Source organism: Staurois parvus, unplaced genomic scaffold (genome assembly GCF_062004578.1).
Source record: "Staurois parvus isolate SC_StPar_1 unplaced genomic scaffold, SC_StPar_1.0 ptg000154l, whole genome shotgun sequence".
In the NCBI taxonomy this organism is placed as follows: domain Eukaryota; kingdom Metazoa; phylum Chordata; class Amphibia; order Anura; family Ranidae; genus Staurois; species Staurois parvus.
Window position 1 is genome coordinate 13,772,863 of NW_028317950.1, and position 18,932 is coordinate 13,791,794.

The window sequence follows — 18,932 nt, forward strand, 5'->3', positions numbered from 1 at the left end:
ATTAGTGCAGTGTCAGTGCTGTTTATTAGCACTGATCACTGTATTGGTGTCACTGTGGATGTCAGTGACACCAAGTCAGTTCGCCCCAGTGTCAAAATGCCTTCCACAGTTCCGCAGTCTCGCTATAAGTCGCTGATCCTCGCCATTTGTAGTAAAAAAGAAAATTAAAAAGAAAATTCCAGTAAATATATGGCCATTTATAAACTCTATAACTTTCACATAAACCAATTAATTTACATGTATTGGGATTTTGTTTTTAGCAAAGACATGGAGCAGAATACATTTTGGCCTAAATTTTTTTACTGGACATGTTTAATAGCAAAAGGTCAAAAATATTGTTTATTTTTCTCAAAATTGTCGGTATTTTTTTTGTTTATAGCATAAAAAATAAAAACACGCACAGACGAACAACTACCGCCAAAAGAAAGTTCTATTTGTGGGGAAAAAAGGACATACATTTAATTTGGGTGCAGCATTGCATGATCGTGCTAATGTCAGTTAAAGTAACACAGCGCCGTATCGCAAAAAATGGCCTGGTCAGAAAGGGGGGTAAATCCTCGGGAGGGCAAGTGGCTAATTTTCCTGTACTCCTTGTCCCATCTCATGTTTCCTGTCTCTCTGATCCCCGTGCTCCAACTGGCCATTGGTTCACAGCTGATCAGCTGCATTCCCATGGAATGAAGAATTTACTGCCACAACGCTCCATTGCTGCCTTTTATCTTGCAGCTTAGTGTGCTTTATGTATCTGGGCTTCCCACCCCTCTGCCCCAGACGGCTTCCTTTCAGTTCACCATTATAGACCTGTCATTCCTCTGACCTATGTACCTTGGTGTCTTCTCTCCTACTCTGCCAGTTCCCTCTGCAAATCCATGTATCAACTCCTATTTACTAACTTTTCTTACTTACTCTTTACTTTTTTTACTTACTCTTACCCATCTTCAGTAAATGAGGATAGCTTTTAAATACATCTTGGTGTGAATATCTATTCTCTTGCAATTACAATTCTATCATAATTTGTGCCCACCGACTAACGTTAGTAACACTTTAAGTAACCTTCCTCTTACTGTGTCAGGGTCTGGATCTGTACCTGGGACCACTTGGTGTCCGGTTGTATCACTTCTTGCTGTGCCACCTGAGATACTGGACAGCTCCCTGTTTGATCCCTTGGACAGCCTTGCCTTGTATCTTGTTTCTGGGTGAACCTTGAACTCTGTGCTTCTTTCATGAACTTTCTGATTTAAACCAGGTCTCGGCCCTTCCTATTTGTCAGATTATTCTGCTCTCACTGTCTATTAAAACTCTTATCCATCTTCAGTAAATGAGAATATCTTTTACATACATCTTGGTGTGAATATCTATTCTCTTGCAATTGCAATAATGATATAATTTGTGCCCTCCGGCTAATGTTATGAAGATGTAATCCCTAACACTACTGTAGCACTACCCCCTTCTAATTTTGGGTCCCCCTTATTTCCTGCACTGCCAGGAAAGACACATTTTCCAGATAAAAGAAACAGTCCGTGAGCTTGGTGTAGCACTGCCCCTTGGGACAAGCTGGAATATATTATGGGTCCTGCGCTCAATAGATCCCACCCTAAGCAAACCCAATCCCTCTGGCACAACTGGTAATGAATAGCAAATACCTCGCCAAGAAATTTGCTGACACAGGGTTCAATGAAACAAGAACACTTTTATGGAGAATGAAATGCAGTGTAGAGGGGTGGGGTTCCCCTTTCAACTTCAAAACTTACTTTTCTTCTTTTATGCAATGCAGTAAATTTGGTCTGCCACTAGAGGGCTTCACAGCCAAGAGTCTCCGGATGGCAGAGCCGCACTTTAAGCAGAATACAACTGATATCAAACAAATAAACTTACTTATACTCTATCAATGAAATGTATTACCCACACCGGGGTATGATTCTGCTTCTGAGGGGCGTTAGCCAAAAATCACCTCAGAGTCAGAACAGGATGCAATAAAGAGGTACCTCTAATAAGGCTACTAAGCCAGATTCCCCCACTTCAGTCCTTGTAACGGTGGAGCTCTAGTTGGTGCACGTCTAGTCCTTACAATGAAGTAAATAGCAGCTGAAGGCTTCTTTGGAGTTTCAGCTGGTGTGGGTTACATCCAATTTTACTAGGTTTCTGGGCTGAGAGGGTCCAACCTCAGTGTCTAAACGCAACACAAAGCACCCCAAGACCAGGGGCAGTCGCAGGATGCAATCTCCCAGTATGTGTCAGTCCCCGGGGCAGACAGTCTCAATTACACTGGTGGTGAGGGGCAAAGCAGGCAGAGGGATCTGTGGCTTGCACAGGGCCCCGGATGGGTGAGATCCCAGCAGTGGGGTGCGGATGTCCCAGTCTATATGCAAAGTGTAAATGGTGCGTCTTACTCTCTCCAGGGGGACAGCTCACCAGACTCTGAACACACAGCAGGGTCCCTCTATCCGCGCTGGGTGCTGTAGTGCCTCCTCCTCTGCTTGGACGGGCTCCACATGTCCCTGTCTTTTCTCCAGCCTCGTGTCTCTCCCTTCTCCCCTTCACTTCCTGCTTCCTCCCCCTCCCAGCGTTCTTTGCTGTGTAGTGCATGAGTCATGAACTTGGCAGAATGCCCAGGTTTTACAAATAGGGGAGAGAGAGGAAAGCTGACTGCTGAACATGTGATTCCTTCTGAATCCTCTTGTACAAGGAGCCTGCTACACACTCCCCCCACCAGAGAAGCTTTGATCCTCCAAAGACAGCAGTAAAAGCAACCTGTTACATGCTTTTTATATACACGCGGAGAAAAAGCAAAGTTAGTACACACAGAAAATTAAATTATTCACACTTGCATAAGAATCTGGCAGAGGAACCTCCCACCATGTAGCAGAGTGAGGGTTGTCCTGCCCATAGGCCACACTAATGGGAATGGCCCAACCAGATGTGCCAGGGGGTGAGTTAGGGCTGTCCCCTACCGAAACTACGGTAGGAAAACCAGGCGTCACGAGAGTCCTTTGAGAAGCATGTACTACTTTTTCAGAGTTTTCACCCAACACATCATATGTCAGTCTTTTTGGGGGTTGAATAACTCTACGCTCTCTCTGCTCCCTGGGCTCTAGCAATGGTTCTGGTGTTGGTTCCGATGTTGGTTCTGACACTACTGACTCATCAACCCTTGCTTCTTGCTCAATGCTCTCTGTCTCTCTCAGTTCAGCTTCCTCCACGTCTTCTCCCTCATCAACAATGGACCCAGAGTCTTCGGGTTCTAACTCGGGTAGAGAAGGCTCAGGCTCTTGCAAATCTTCTGTAGGTTGGGCCTGAGGCACAAATTCAGGAGCCTCTGGCCTAAGAGGAACTACGTCAGTCACTCCAGTGGAAAAAGGAGTGGTGGGTTCGGAAATGTCAGATGGCCACAGCAAATCTGTCCCTACCTCCTCACTGTCCTCTTCATTTGCAGGAGGTGGTGTGGGTTGAGACCTGGTCACAGGTCTAGTCCTCTGAGAAGTTGAGGGGGTAGACTGTGGATCAGATTGTGATGGTAGACGGACTGCATCTGACAAAGGCAAAAGGTGGTTGTGGTGCCAGGTTTTGAGTGGGCCAACACCCTTTTCCGGTCGGATCTGGTAAACTGGCAATCCAGGCAATTGTTTGCAGATGACATAGGGCTCTGATCGCCACCGATTTGCCAACTTGTGTTTTCCAGGGATACCCAGATTTCTCAGTAAGACTCTGTCTCCAGATTGTAAGTCCTGTACTCGCACTCTGAGATCAAAGTTCTCTTTGTTTCTCTGACCCCTGGCGTCTGAGGTAGCTTGAGCCTTCTCATAAGCAATCTTCAGGCTTTTCCTTAAGCGGTCCACATATCCTCTATGGGAAGCTGCAGAGGTATGATCTACAGAGGTTCCAAAAGCCAAGTCTACTGGCAGTCGGGCTTCCCGGCCGAACATCAGCCGGTAAGGAGAGTATCCTGTAGCGTCGTTGGCAGTGCTATTGTAGGCATGTACGATGGCTGCTACATGCTTACTCCAGTGTTGCTTTTGCACTGAAGTCAAAGTCCTGAGCATATTCAGGAGGGTACGATTGAATCTCTCTGGCTGAGGATCTCCCTGAGGATGGTATGGAGTAGTCCTCGACTTTTGGATGCCTAGTAGACTCAAGAGTCTCTTGATGAGATTGCTCTCGAAATCTCTCCCTTGGTCTGAGTGGATACGTTGTGGTAGTCCGTAATGCACAAAGAACCTTTCTACTAAAATCTTTGCCACAGTTGATGCTAACTGATCTCTAGCAGGAAAAGCCTGGGCATACCTGGTAAAATGGTCAGTCACTACCAGGATATTTCCCTGTCCACTCTGATCCGACTCCAGGCACAGGAAGTCAATGCACACCAATTCCATGGGTCCCTGACTTTGAAGGTGGCCCATTGGGGCAGCTCGTTGAGGCAGAGTCTTCCTCTTAATACATCGGATGCAGGAGTGACAGTAACTTTCAACTTCTGTCCGCATGCAGGGCCAGTAGAAGCGGTCTCTTACCAAACAAAAGGTTCTTTCTGGTCCCAGATGGCCATGGTCATCATGGAGAGCGGTCAGCACCGTTTCTCTGTGTTTTGCGGGAAAAAATAGCTGCCATTTCTCTTCAGGATCATCAGAGGGGCCCCTTCGGTAGACCACTCCGTGGCGTAACTGTAGCCGATCCCACTCACGATGTAGCCGTCGGGCCTCCTTTGACGATGTAAGAAGCAAATCAGGGCTTTTGCTTTCTAAAGCCTTCAATACTAGGCCGCAGAGGGGGTCTTCCAACTGATCTCTTCGCAGATCCTTCCTGGAAAGCTTGGGCAGGCCTTCACCCCCAACCTGGGTGATATTGCAATAACACCTGGGAACGCCAGACGCCGAAATCCCAATGTCTTCTGCCCTAGACCCACCTCTTATTCGGTGTTCCACTCCTTGGCATAAGGCTCATACCCCTTCAGAGGGCACCTGAGTCCACTCTTCTGGGGAATCCTTGGAACAGTGAGGTCTTCGGGATAAGGCATCTGCATCCCTATTCCCAATCCCTGGCCGATAACTGAGGCTGAAAGTGAACTCCGATAAGGCAGCTAACCACCTGTGGCCAGTGGCATCAAGCTTAGCTGTAGTGAGAATGTATGTGAGGGGGTTATTATCTGTTTTTATCACGAATTCTGCTCCATATAGGTAATCTCGAAGTTTGTCCACTACTGCCCACTTCAAGGCCAAGAATTCAAGCTTGTGGGTGGGGTAGTTCTTCTCAGCGGATGCCAAACCCTGGCTTACATAGGCGACAGGTCGCAAGCATCCATTCTGTTCTTGATAGAGGACTCCCCCTAACCCATCTCTACTTGCATCCACATGCAATTCGTACGGCTTGGCTGGGTCTGCATAGGCCAGGATTGGGGCGGTGGTTAGACTCTTTTTCAGCCGTTCAAAGGCCTCTTCACACTGGGTTGTCCATTGTCCTTGAATAGATTCCCTAGGCCTCCTGGGTCCCACTGCTGGCTTCGCAGGTCTAGAAAGATCTGCATCATCATTGTCTTCTTCGTTTCTGAGCAATTCATTGAGTGGGCGGGCTATCCGAGCGAAGCCCTGGACGAATCTGCGATAATAGGAGCAAAACCCCAGAAAAGATCTGAGCTCTGTGACATTTGTGGGCCTCGGCCATGAGGTAACAGCTTCCAGCTTCTTGGGGTCAGTGGCCACTCCATCGGCAGATACGATATGACCCAGGTAATTGACCGAGGGTTGGTAAAACTGGCACTTCTCCAAAGACAACTTCAGTCCCTCATCATGAAGTCTCTTGAGCACCTTCTCCAATCTCTCCTCATGTTCCTCCAGGGTCTTCCCGAACACAATGATGTCGTCCAAGTATACCAATACTTCAATTAAATTCATGTCACCCACCGTCTTCTCCATCAGCCTTTGAAAGGTGGCTGGAGAGTTGCACAAACCTTGAGGCATCCGGTCAAATTCAAAGAACCCTATTGGGGTTATGAACGCGGTCTTTTCTCGGTCTTCCGGGTGCATGGGGATCTGGTAATACCCATTCTTCAGGTCCAGCACACTGAACCACTTTGCCCCTGATAGGCTTTGCAAAGCATCCTCTATCCTGGGGGTGGTATACTGATCAGGAACAGTTCTTCGGTTTAGCGTCCGGTAGTCGATGCACTATCTTAAAGATCCGTTCTTCTTCTGGACCACCACTATCGGAGAGGCGTATGGGCTTCGGGACTCTCTGATGATGCCTGTCCTCTTCAACTCTGCCAATTGCTCATGCAGGTCTTCCAAATCTCCCAATGGAACTCGTCGAACCCTTTCCCTGAATGGGGCGTCTTCTCGAAGCCGGATCCGATGATGGGCACTCTCTGCACACCCCACATCGAACTCACTTCTGGAGAATGCAGCCCGCCACCTTAGGAGTTGATTCTTTGCTCTCTCTCTCCATTCCGGGGAAAGGGGGGTGTTCCTTGGGTAAAACGCATCGACAGGGATTTCTTTCTCTCTTCCATCCCCTAGCTCAGTGGGCAAGATTGGGGTTGCAGGATCCACATGTCCTAACAGCACCCGAGCTGGGATTTTCACTGGGGCAGCAGTTGGGTTATGAACACTGACCGAAACCTTTCCGTGGCTCCTCCGTAGCGCTTTTGTTGACACTACCTCCGGGAGGATCTCCACTCCTGTGTTCTCTTCACAGCCACCAGCCTCAAGGACAATGAAGGGGCCTGGCTGCTTCCAGGTCAATTTGACTGATGCCTGTAAACACGCCACCTCTCCGGGTTGTAGCACCTTCTCATGTTGATCCAGGCGCCATATCTTCCCTATTCTTTCCGCTGGGGCTCTCCTCTCTTGTACCAGGCACTGATATGCTTGCCTCAGCATAGGATGTACAGAAGTGGGTTGATCATTGGGCTCTTCAACCAATGGTGCCAACAGCCTTCTGACAAGATTGGTGTTGGTCCCTATGACTAGGGGACTTCTATTGGCCCCAGGCGGCCGGGGACAGATGACGGCTAAGGCTTCGAACGTCTCAGCCTTCCCTGTCATGGAAGGATCAAAAGTTAGTCTGACCGATAGGTAACCATCATAGGGAAACTTCTGGGTTCCTATGCCCCATATTTCCAGATCTTCCAGCTTCTGCAAGGGCAAATGCTTCAGATGCTTGTCGTAGAAGTCTCGGTACAGAAGGGTTACTTGGGCTCCGGTGTCCAGAAGAGCCCTGGTATAAATCCCTTCTACCTGAATCGGGACAACAGGGGAGGGTCCCACTAAATTCTCAGGGAGTGGTGAACAGGTAGCCGTCTTCTTCTGTTCTGCAGTTCTTATCCTTACTCCCCTCCTGGGGGAGTTTTGGCTCGGCCTAAGCCGTGGTTGACTCCCAGGTTTGAGGTGTGCACTGACTCCCTGAGGTGAAGTGGCATTTTCCCTAGGCTGTTTGTAAGGGATGGTGGGGTCCTTCTGGATAGGGCCAGATTTTCTCCTCACCCCCCTTTTACTTGGTTGAGTGGAGCTAGCTGCGGTGGTGGGGTCCCTGGGTTGCTCCTTCACCAGGGCCCTCTGAAGTTTTCCGCCGGTTTTTGGCGCTTAGTTTCAGGCTTCCTGGGGCTCGGACAGACTCTCCTGACATGTCCGGTCCCTCCACAATTAAAGCAGGTCATTTGAATGGTGGGACTAGTTGCTTGCGTTGGGGCAACTCCTGACAGGTTTTCAGAAACTGCTCTCGTCTCTCTCGCTAAACCCGACGGTCCCGCCATTAGTAAGGTCACCATCTCCATTAGTTGGGACACCTGAGTCTTAAGGAGTTCAACTTCAGGGGTGTCACCTCCCACATTGACTACCCGGACCCCTACAACAGAGTCTGACTGTCTCTCTTTGTCATCCAACATGGCTTCCTCCTCTCTCACCATCCGGATCAAGTCTGGATAGTTCAGGAGGCCACCATCTCGCCGAGTTCGTAATAGAAAGGCAATGGGGTCTAGGGGCCTGGCTCCCCGTAGGACTTGTTGCGCCCCAACCTCATCTACTCTTTCAGGGCCTATTCCCCTTTTTAGCAGAATTTGGTATATTATCTTGTCTAGACGTCCCATGTAACTGGAGAGTTTCTCCCCTTCATTTTGGTAGGTATGCTCTAGCTGATAGATGAGGTCTGAAGCCTTTTCAGTACGCCCAAATACATCTTGTAAAATATCTAGATAGTCCTGAGCAGTGCAATCCTGTTTGCTAAGTTTTAGGTTGCGAATGGCCTCCAATGCAGGGCCCCTTAGGCTCTCCGTAATCCTCTGTTTCTTGTGGGCCTCAGGAATGTCCCATTCACTTAGTGCTTGCATGGCTTGGTCTAGCCACTCTTCAAAGCCATCCTCCCCGGTAGGTATTGGTTGCCTACCCGAGAAGAATTGGAGCTTCCGATACATCCCTGTGTATGGAGAGGGGTCTTTGCGGCATTTTAACATGAAGTCCCCCAATGCAGTGAGGAATTCCGGGCCTATGGTGGCTAGAGGTATCTGGGACAGGGGTTCTTCCCTCTCAGGTTTTGCACAACTAGGCCCTGGGGTATTCAACTGAAGTAACTGGAGCCTTGTCCCATCCTCTATTTGGATATTGGCTCCTTGGAAACTGTCAGGGATCCCCTTCTTCCACTCTGTGGGTAGTGCATTCACTATCTTGGTAATCTGTTCTTCGGTCCCCTTTTCTCTGGGGAACTCGATCACTACACTCCGTTCTGGGCAAGCATTTTCCATGCTGCACCACTTGGTCGCAGCTACGATGTCCATCTTAGGAGTTGGTATAGGGCACTGCTTGAGTGGTTGTTGGGTATTTGAGCAGCAAGTATCCCAGACGAGCCCCCACGTGTAGCACTGCCCCTTGGGACAAGCTGGAATATATTATGGGTCCTGCGCGCAATAGATCCCACCCTAAGCAAACCCAATCCCTCTGGCACAACTGGTAATGAATAGCAAATACCCCGCAAAGAAATTTGCTGACACAGGGTTCAATGAAACAAGAACACTTTTATGGAGAATGAAATGCAGTGTAGAGGGGTGGGGTTCCCCTTTCAACTTCAAAACTTACTTTTCTTCTTTTATGCAATGCAGTAAATTTGGTCTGCCACTAGAGGGCTTCACAGCCAAGAGTCTCCGGATGGCAGAGCCGCACTTTAAGCAGAATACAACTGATATCAAACAAATAAACTTACTTATACTCTATCAATGAAATGTATTACCCACACCGGTGTATGATTCTGCTTCTGAGGGGCGTTAGCCAAAAATCACCTCAGAGTCAGAACAGGATGCAATAAAGAGGTACCTCTAATAAGGCTACTAAGCCAGATTCCCCCACTGCAGTCCTTGTAACGGTGGAGCTCTAGTTGGTGCACGTGTAGTCCTTACAATGAAGTAAATAGCAGCTGAAGGCTTCTTTGGAGTTTCAGCTGGTGTGGGTTACATCCAATTTTACTAGGTTTCTGGGCTGAGAGGGTCCAACCTCAGTGTCTAAACGCAACACAAAGCACCCCAAGACCAGGGGCAGTCGCAGGATGCAATCTCCCAGTATGTGTCAGTCCCCGGGGCAGACAGTCTCAATTACACTGGTGGTGAGGGGCAAAGCAGGCAGAGGGATCTGTGGCTTGCACAGGGCACCCGGATGGGTGAGATCCCAGCAGTGGGGTGCGGATGTCCCAGTCTATATGCAAAGTGTAAATGGTGCGTCTTACTCTCTCCAGGGGGACAGCTCACCAGACTCTGAACACACAGCAGGGTCCCTCTATCCGCGCTGAGTGCTGTAGTGCCTCCTCCTCTGCTTGGACAGGCTCCACATGTCCCTGTCTTTTCTCCAGCCTCGTGTCTCTCCCTTCTCCCCTTCACTTCCTGCTTCCTCCCCCTCCCAGCGTTCTTTGCTGTGTAGTGGATGAGTCATGAACTTGGCAGAATGCCCAGGTTTTACAAATAGGGGAGAGAGAGGAAAGCTGACTGCTGAACATGTGATTCCTTCTGAATCCTCTTGTACAAGGAGCCTGCTACATTGGTTTTTAGTATTTATTAGGAAATTCAACTTGGACAGGGTAAAGGGATAATGAGATGCCCAACTCCTTCCTTCTCTAGCATACTGCAAAATGATAGACATTTGACTGCATTCCACCTGGAACTACAGCAGTCTTTAGTAAAGTAATCCCCTCCTAGAAATTCTGTATCCCCTGAGTGGATTTTCAGAAAAGTCCCAACTTGCAGGAGCTTTTGGTCCCCTTTGTGAATAAAATAACAGCCCACTTGGGTACTGTATCTGGTCCCAGGACAAGGGATTGGGGAGGCAATAAACTGTCCTCTGAAGACTTGCCAAGAACTTTCATCCAGCAGACTTCTCCCTTATAGACCCTGGAGGTGTACAGGCACCCACACTGTCCTTGTCGTGCAGCTGTGGATAGAACTGCTTTCAGGCCTTTTGCTGGGCTGGTTATTTTCCAGGTTATGCAGGCTGTCCTTCCCCAGTGGACTGCAGGGCAGAGGAGCTCAATCCTTCAGCTTTCCTCCTTCCTCCAACCTCCAGCCTGGTGGCAGAACTACATTTCTCAGGGGCCCCCTCCAGGCTACACAGCAGCACCTCAACCATCCATCTTCCACCTGACTGTCCTGCTGGCCAGGCTCTTGCAAAGTTATGGGCCAGTCTACCACATTGGCAGGCATCCTGCCTGATATTGGTCAGACTCTCACATCAGTCCCTCCTAGCTTCTGCCTACTGACTTCTAGAAACTTCTCCAAGCTTCTAGAGCAGGGGGAGGGACCAGAGGACTGACCTGTAGTGCCCTCCAACTTGACCTGAAGTAACCCTCTCACTCACACCCCGGCTTTTAACAAGAGTGCACTACAGTACACAACATCAACAAAATTTTAGGATTACCCTTTGTTTTGTATTTTCAGCTGTTGGGACATTTCCCACTCACATCCATAGATTAAGGGTGGCCTGAATACATACTGTATGTGCTTATTACACTTAATGAAAAATTGGCCAATGCCACAGTCCCCCTCACCTTTCCACACAGAAGAAAACTTCAAAACCTAAAATGTGGATTCAGAGCTGAACAAAGATACTCAGTGAAAATCTCTTCTTTAAACTTAGACACTTTTTGATATGCACAATTAAAGTGGATCTCCAACCAAAAGGGGAAGTTCCACTTTAAGGCATGCCCTGCTCCCCCGTTGAGGATTGGCACCTTTGGTGGGATGATTTTGACAGGTTCCCGTTCCCACTTTCACAGTGATCGGAAGTTGTCCTCCACCCTCCCTGTAGTCTTCTAGGACATATGACAGGTCTCAGAAGACTATGGGACCGTTCAGAAGGTGCAGTGCTACTCAAGCATGCGCAGTGGGTACCTGACTGTTCAAATGTTTGATGCATACTTCTGATTATGAACCAATGTCTATATTGTATTTGTTTTAATAAAAAAAAAAAAAAAATTTAAGTTTTTAATTTTTTCCTGTGGAAAAAAAAAAGTTTTTATTATTAAAAAAAAGTCTATTTAACCACTTAATAATCTTTGATAACCTTAATCAACCCTATTCTTTTCTTACCAATCTTCTTCTATCCTATTTTTTTTCTTTACAGTTCAAATGGAAGCTTTTTAATTTTCATTTGCTGCAAAAAAACAACTACAACACATAACAAAGTATTTTTTTATATTTACAAACAGCTTTGCATTGCTTTATTTTAATTTGAAAAGTTCAAATAAATAATTAAAAAGAGCAGACATGTACTTAAAGCATTTGGTAACATGGGTGGTCCTCCGAGTGGCTTTCATTGTTGTGACTCAGTCGAAAACTTGCTGACTTTACTAACCGGTGCAACCAGGATGGAACACGGAGAGAGGTCAGTAACTGCCAACACAGATCACTCTATAACATAAAAACAAAATAAAAAATGATGAGCTTCTTTTTTTTCCAAGATCCAGAGAATGGATTCCATGTAACAGTGCTGGAAGAGAGAAACTTGGAAGAAATAGAGATAAGCAGTGGGAAAGGCACATTTAATGCACATGTTGCCTTGTTCTGCATGGGCAAAGCATCTTTACACTTTAAAATGGAACTAAACCCTCTCATCTTTTACAGCCAAGGAAGCTGCCATCTTAGCCTATGTCTGATCTGCAGTTGCCATGGTGCTGCACGTGTTCAGTTATGACACCAGCCATTTGATAGCTTGACAGTTTGTCTGAGAGCACAAGCAACTGTGACAGTCATCATTCACAACATGCCTTGAATGTAATTGTTTTGGGAAACAGTGGGTTTAGTCCCCCTTTAAGCACTATGTAAATGAACTGGTAAGCTAAAGAGGAACTTCAATGGGGAATGGGAAAATTAAAAGTCAGCAGCTACAAGTACTGTAGCTACTGACTTAGGAAACAGATGCGTACCAGCCCTTGGAGTCGAGCGCTGTCTTCTATGCAAATTTTTCTCCCCAGGTTTTTGCTCCTCTGCGTTGCCATCTTGGTTAGGGGAACCGGATTCCTAAAGGTCTCACAGCCACCTCCATTACTGTACACACCCAAGTCTCAGTCTACAGAGGTTCTGCAGCCTCCTGGGATGTGACCCCAGGTAGGAGGGAATAGAAGTAGGCCAAGGCAATGTCATTCTTGCCCAGAGAAGAAATGAAGAAGTAGGAGTGAGTACCACAAAAAAATAGCACCAGCTTCTTGAAACAAAAAAAAAATTGCTATTTCTGACCCTTGGGGAGGGAAATGTAAATACATTGTGGATGAAGGTCCAGTTTAAAATTAATTTTAAGGGCCAGTTCACACCACAGAAAATGCAGTCCGGATGCGTTTTTTTTTCGCCCATGAAGGGCGAGGGATTTCATTTATAAAGGAGAAAAGTAGTTTAAAAAGTTTTCCAAGACTGTTCAAGTAGAACTAAAAGGCAAAACTTCTTTTCATTTTGGATAGTGTATGGGAGGGTTATATCCTTTCTCACTTTTTTGCCATGTGTCCCATTGGGGAGATTTCCTTCCACTTCCTGCTCCATAGCCAAAATAGGAAATGTGAGGAAGTGAGGGAATCACTGGTTGTCACCAAGGTCACTGGAACTAGTGTCTCCATTGGAAGATTTCCCCTCTATTACTGTTCTGGGGACAACCCAAAATTTGTCATTTTCTTTTACGTTCACTTTCATGGATAGCGGTAAGCCGTAAACATGGTAAACAAACAACACAGTCAGCATTAAAAACCTGATATGAGGTTTTAATCTCTCTCCACTCCTTCCAAATCTACACAGCGGATCATCATTCTAAGTACCGAGTGGCGGAGCCCTACCTTGGTACCATGTAATCGCTGTTACCAGTCACATGTCAAATAGTAAAGATGGCTGCCATTGATGCAGCCATTCAGAACTACTGTGAGCTCTGTGATTGTTCATAGATATCACATTGTACAGGGCCAAGGGCTGCCTCCCTGTACCATGTATTAGTTGTAGCCAATCACAGCTGATTACAGTGTTCTCAATGGCTGCAAGAATATAGCTGAGAACTGTCAGAAATGATTGTTTATACAGCCATCATGGATGTATAAGCAATCGTAGTGCTAAAGAAAAAAAAAATATATATATAATAATCACTTCCCTACTATGGTAACACTGCACTGCTCTGATGACAGGATGTAATAAAAAAAAAGTACCATTAAAAAATATCTGAAATATGTGTGTGTGTAATTTTTGTTTTTTTTATATTTAGGTGCCTTCCACAGTCCAGTCAAGTCCGCATGGCTTTTTTTCAGGCAGACCCAATTGGGCCCACCATTCGCCTCTATGACGCCATGGGTGTAGATTGACATGTGTCCATTTTCACTCGTGCACACACAATTTGATCCGCTAAAAACAAAGGGATGGGGATCCGTTCCCCTTCACCTGGGCAGATCAAATTGGATCAGATGGCAGTCGGGTGTAAACAGACAGGTGGCCTGTTTACATCCAATCACCCATAGAGGAGAGCAGGCTGTGTATGACACATGGACCTGTCATCTGCCTGCTCAGTGGGCATCAGCAGACAGATCCCCCACTGAGCTAGTGGATTGCAGGCGGAGTCCGCTCTATGTGAAAGGAACCTTAAACTTTGGTGACATTGTGCTGTACCACCACACCAATCATTGTCCCCAATCACCGCTAAACACTCAGTGTCCCTAATCACCACCATACCACTCAGTGTCCCCGTTCACTGCCATGCAAGTCATATTGTCCCTGATCACCGCCACATCAGCCATATTGTCCCTGATCACAGCCCACCAGCCATATTGTTCCTGATCACTGCCACATCAGCCATATTGTCCCTGATCACCGCCACATCAGCCATATTGTCCCTGATTACAGCCCACCAGCCATATTGTCCCTGATCACAGCCCACCAGCCATATTGTCCCTGATCACAGCCCACCAGCCATATTGTTCCTGATCACTGCCACATCAGCCATATTGTCCCTGATCACCGCCACATCAGCCATATTGTCCCTGATTACAGCCCACCAGCCATATTGTCCCTGATCACAGCCCACCAGCCATATTGTTCCTGATCATTAACATACCAGTTACAATTTCCCTGATCACCGCCACACTAGTCATATTGTCCCTATTCACTGCCACACAACTTACAGTGCCCCTGATCAGTGACACACCAGTTACAGTGTCCCTGGTAACCACCACACCAGTTGAAGTGTCACTACACCAGTGCAAGCCAGTAGCCACACCAGTCCCAGTGTCACCAGACCAATGCAGCCAGCAACAATGTTCCTGATCACCGCCACACCAGTGCAGTGTTGCCTTTGCCTGTCGCCTGTCATGACCTGGCCTGTTTATTGAGCACATTTCTGCCTGTTGCCTGGAACGTTCGTTTGCCTGTTTGCTGCCCACATCTCTGCCTGCGGTCTGAACTGGTCCATCTGCCATTCCGAATGATTATGTTCCTGTGAGACACCAGTTCCAGCCATCCCCTGGTACTGCTATAGGTGACGCTACACTAAGTTACTGTTAGGGACCAGCCGGTGGTAGCCTCTAGCGGCCCACAGACCAGAATTCCCCAGGGCGCGGAATCTAAGTTCCGACCTGCTTGTTCACCAGAGCCCCTGATGGTGGGGATGAACTTGGAGCAAGCTGAGACCAGGTCGCGACCCCTGGGTGCAACCAGCTGTGGAAGAGGCACCTGTCGGTGGTACGCAGCAGGTGAGAGTCTGATGTGAGGAGGTAGAGTAAGCGAGGTCAGACAGGCCGGGTCGGTAACAGCGGAGCAGGTCGGTACAAAACAGCAGGCAGAAGAATAAACGGGTCACGGTCCGGGTTTGGCAACAGGAGATCAAAAGGGGTCAGAGCAGGAGAAGTCAGCAGATCAGGATCAGGCAGGGTCAGCAGCAAAGTAAACTCACAGGAACACAGGAAAGACCATACGGCACTTGAGCATTGCAAGAGCTGGGTTTAAATAGCCAGCCCAACTCCTGACAGGCGCTCCTGGGTCCTAATGCTTGCCTGGTGCCGTCATTGGTGACAGGCGCGTCTGGGTCCTAGTGCCCGCCTGCCTGTACGTTTTGTCAGGACTCTACACATGTGCAGATTCGATCGCCGCAGCAATCTTCCCATTCCCTGACAGTTACTGTATATTCCATGACCACTCATATGGAGGCCACCATTACAGTACATTGTTTTTTATTTAATTGATTGATTTGTGTGATACACAAGATACAACGTCCGGTATACAATCAGTCCAGACAGTGAGAAAGTCTCACACGTGGTATCGCCATATTCAAAAGGAGTAGCAGAATGTGTTTTAGGGTGTACTTTTAAAGTATGTATTTGCTGTGTGCGAGAAATATCTTATTACATTGACAACTTTGTGTGAAAAATCATTTTCATTTTCTTCTTGCATTTTCAATGCAGACTTCTGCAAAACATTATGTCTTCAAAAACTCACTATGCCTGATAGAATATACCTCAGGGTGTTTGATTTATAAAATGGTCATTTTGTGGGTGTTTCTGCTGTCCTGGTGCTCCAGGGCTGCCACAAATGTGATAAGCAGTCAGGAAATTAGATGCACAATTTACCCTCCTAAAAACCCTCAAGGTGCTCCTTGGATTCTGGGCCTCTCTATGTAGCTAGGCTGTGAAAAAGTCTCACACATGTGGTATGGTATCACCATACATGGGAGGAGTAGCAGAATATGTTTTGGGGTGTAATTATAATTATGCCTATGCTGTGTATTAGAAAAAATCTTATTAACTGACAACTTTGTGTAAAAAAAAAAAAAAACTCTTTCCTTCCCTTTATAAAAACGTTTGGCAAAAAAATTACTCACTATGCCTTTTAGTAAATACCTTGGAGTTTTTCTTTCCCCAATGGGGTCATTTTTGGGTGTTTACACTGTCCTGATGTCCAAGGCCTCCAACAATGTGATAGGTAGTCAGGAAAATAGATGCTTTTTTTTGCTCCTTGAAAGCCCAAACCTGCTCCTTGAATTTTGCCTTCTGCTCTAAAAGGGGTCATTTGGAGGGTATTTGTACTGTTCTGGCATTTTAGGGCCTCAAGAAATGAGTTAAGCAGCCAGTACATCTGGACTGAAAAAACCTCAATATATATATATATATATATATATATATATATATATATATATATATATATACACACATACATACATACACACACACATATACATACATACACACACACACATATACATATACATATATTACACATACACACACACACACACATATACACACACGTACCATAGTTTGTAGACTCTAACATTCACATAGACAAAATAATATACACTAACTTTGGTTATTTTTACCCAAGAAATCTAGCAGAATACATTTGGCCTAAATTTATGAAGACATTTATGAGAGAAGGTGTTTTTTTTTTTTAATTATAACAATTTAATTTGGGTACAGTGTTGCATGACTGAGAAATTGTCAAAGTGTGACAGCGCTGAAAGCTGAAAAGTAGCCTGGGCAGGAAGGGGGTGAAGTGTCCAATATTGAAGTGGTTAAAGTGGTTGTAAACCTCAGAGAATAGAAATAAAGCACATCCTTCTGTATCACCCTCTAGAAGTGCTAGGGAGGTAAATTTAGCTTGGCTCACAGAAGTACCTGAAGTGAGCATGTCTGTTTTGTTTTAATTTAGGTCAGGCTGGAGGGCTATACAGGTCAGGTTTCTGGCACCTCCCCCTGGTTCTGGAGTCTTCCAGAAGATCCTAGAAGCTAGTGGGTGGAGGGGTGAAGACCAGGATCTGCATACTCATGGAAGTGTGACCAATCCCAGGCAGGGGAGCTTAGCTAGCACGAGAGTTTGGTGATTGGGCGGAAGGAGGAGTGTTGAGGATCATGAGGCCTGGGAGGGAACCCCAGGAAAGGAGGGGCTCTGCCTCCACGCTGCAGCTGAAAAGGAGAAAGGAAGAAGAAGAAGCTGGAGAGTGGGAGCTGCACCACAAGTCCTATCCAGGGGGTACCCTGCTCAGCATGGAAGACTAGCAGCTAAAAGGCCTGAACAAGCAGTCTTATGCAAAGCCACAGGGCCCACTTATTCAAAGCAGCCAGGTGGGCTGGCATTTTCTCACCAAGTACTGGGACTTTGTGAGAGCTCACACAAGGGCACCTATTGCTCCTTCACTGCTTCCCCGCCGCCCTATAGCAGAACTACTGCTACAGGGTGGCAGTGCTGTGCAAAAATCACACACATATTATAAATATCTATCTATCTATCTATCTCCATCCATTGGCAGCTACAGATGTCGATGACCGGGTCCTGACTGGAGATTCCCCGCAGGCACCCGGCTATTGCCGATAAACAGCTACAAGGGAGAGACCTGTGTGTAAACTCAGCACAGCAAAAGAAATACACAGTAGCATATTTCCCAATAAGAAAACACACACGGCACACATAGTAAAACACAGCACAGCACACAGTTAACCCTTTGATCACCCCAGATGTTAACCCATTCCTGCCCAGTGTCATTAGTACAGTGTCAGTGCTTTTTATAAGCACTGATCACTGTAGTGGTGTCACTGGGGATGTCAGTGGCAGTTAGTCAGTTCCCACCCAGTGTCAGAATGCCCGCCTCAGTCCCGCTATAAGTCGCTAATCGCCGCCATTACAAGTATAAACTTTTTTTTAAATTCCAGTATATATACTGCCATTTGTAGATGCTATAACTTTCACGTAAACCAATTATTAATCTACATGTGTTGGGATTTTTTTTAGCAAAGAAATGTAGCAGAATACATTTTGCCCCAAATCTATGACAAAATTGATTTTTGAATTTTTTTGTACTGGACATGTTTTATAGCAAAAAGTAAAGCATTTTTTTTTTCAAAAGTGTTTTTTTGTTTAAAAAATTCAGAGGTGATCAAATACCACCGAAAGAAAGCTGTATTTGTGGGGGAAAAAAGGACATAAAAATTCCAATTAGGTGTAACACTGCATGACCGCGCAATTGTCAGTTAAAGTAACGTATCGCAAAAAATGGCCTGGTCAAAAAGGGGGGGGGGCGCGACTCCTCTGGAGGGCAAGTGGTTAAAGCAACTTTGCTACTGATCCTGAAAGGGTCTAATACCACTCCAATTGAAGTAACATCCAGGATCCCTTTTTTTTTTTTACATAAAGGCAGGTAGTTTGTCCTCATGTGTTCTTTTCTAGTTACGTTTGGCATCCCATAACCCCTATCCAAGTTGTTTTCCCCTAAATAAAACAACAAGAACAAGCCCATGGGCTGGACTCTTGACTATGTGTGTTTGCCAAAAGTGCAGGAAAAAGGGGGTCCCAAAATTCAGTGGCTCCTTAGGGGGTAGTGCTACACTTCTATATTGTGTACTTGTCTCTATCCAAAGCACTGAATGTTTCTTCTCTCTGCTGCTTCACACCTCTGCAATCAGGATGAGTTACTTCTGAAAGGATTACCCAACACAAAGATACAAAGGTGATAGAGCATGAGAGCTCC

General features: G+C 46.5%; 1 long non-coding RNA gene across 1 annotated transcript in view; it reads right to left on the reverse strand.

Annotated features, from left to right (window-relative positions):
- Positions 1–11,641: 11,641 nt before the first annotated feature.
- LOC149463534 (uncharacterized) overlaps positions 11,642–18,932 on the reverse strand; it is a 32,649-nt gene continuing 25,358 nt past the window's right edge. Inside the window, exon 3 of the long non-coding RNA XR_016312436.1 lies at positions 11,642–11,866. This is a non-coding gene — a long non-coding RNA (uncharacterized LOC149463534). The remainder of the gene's footprint in view (positions 11,867–18,932) is intronic.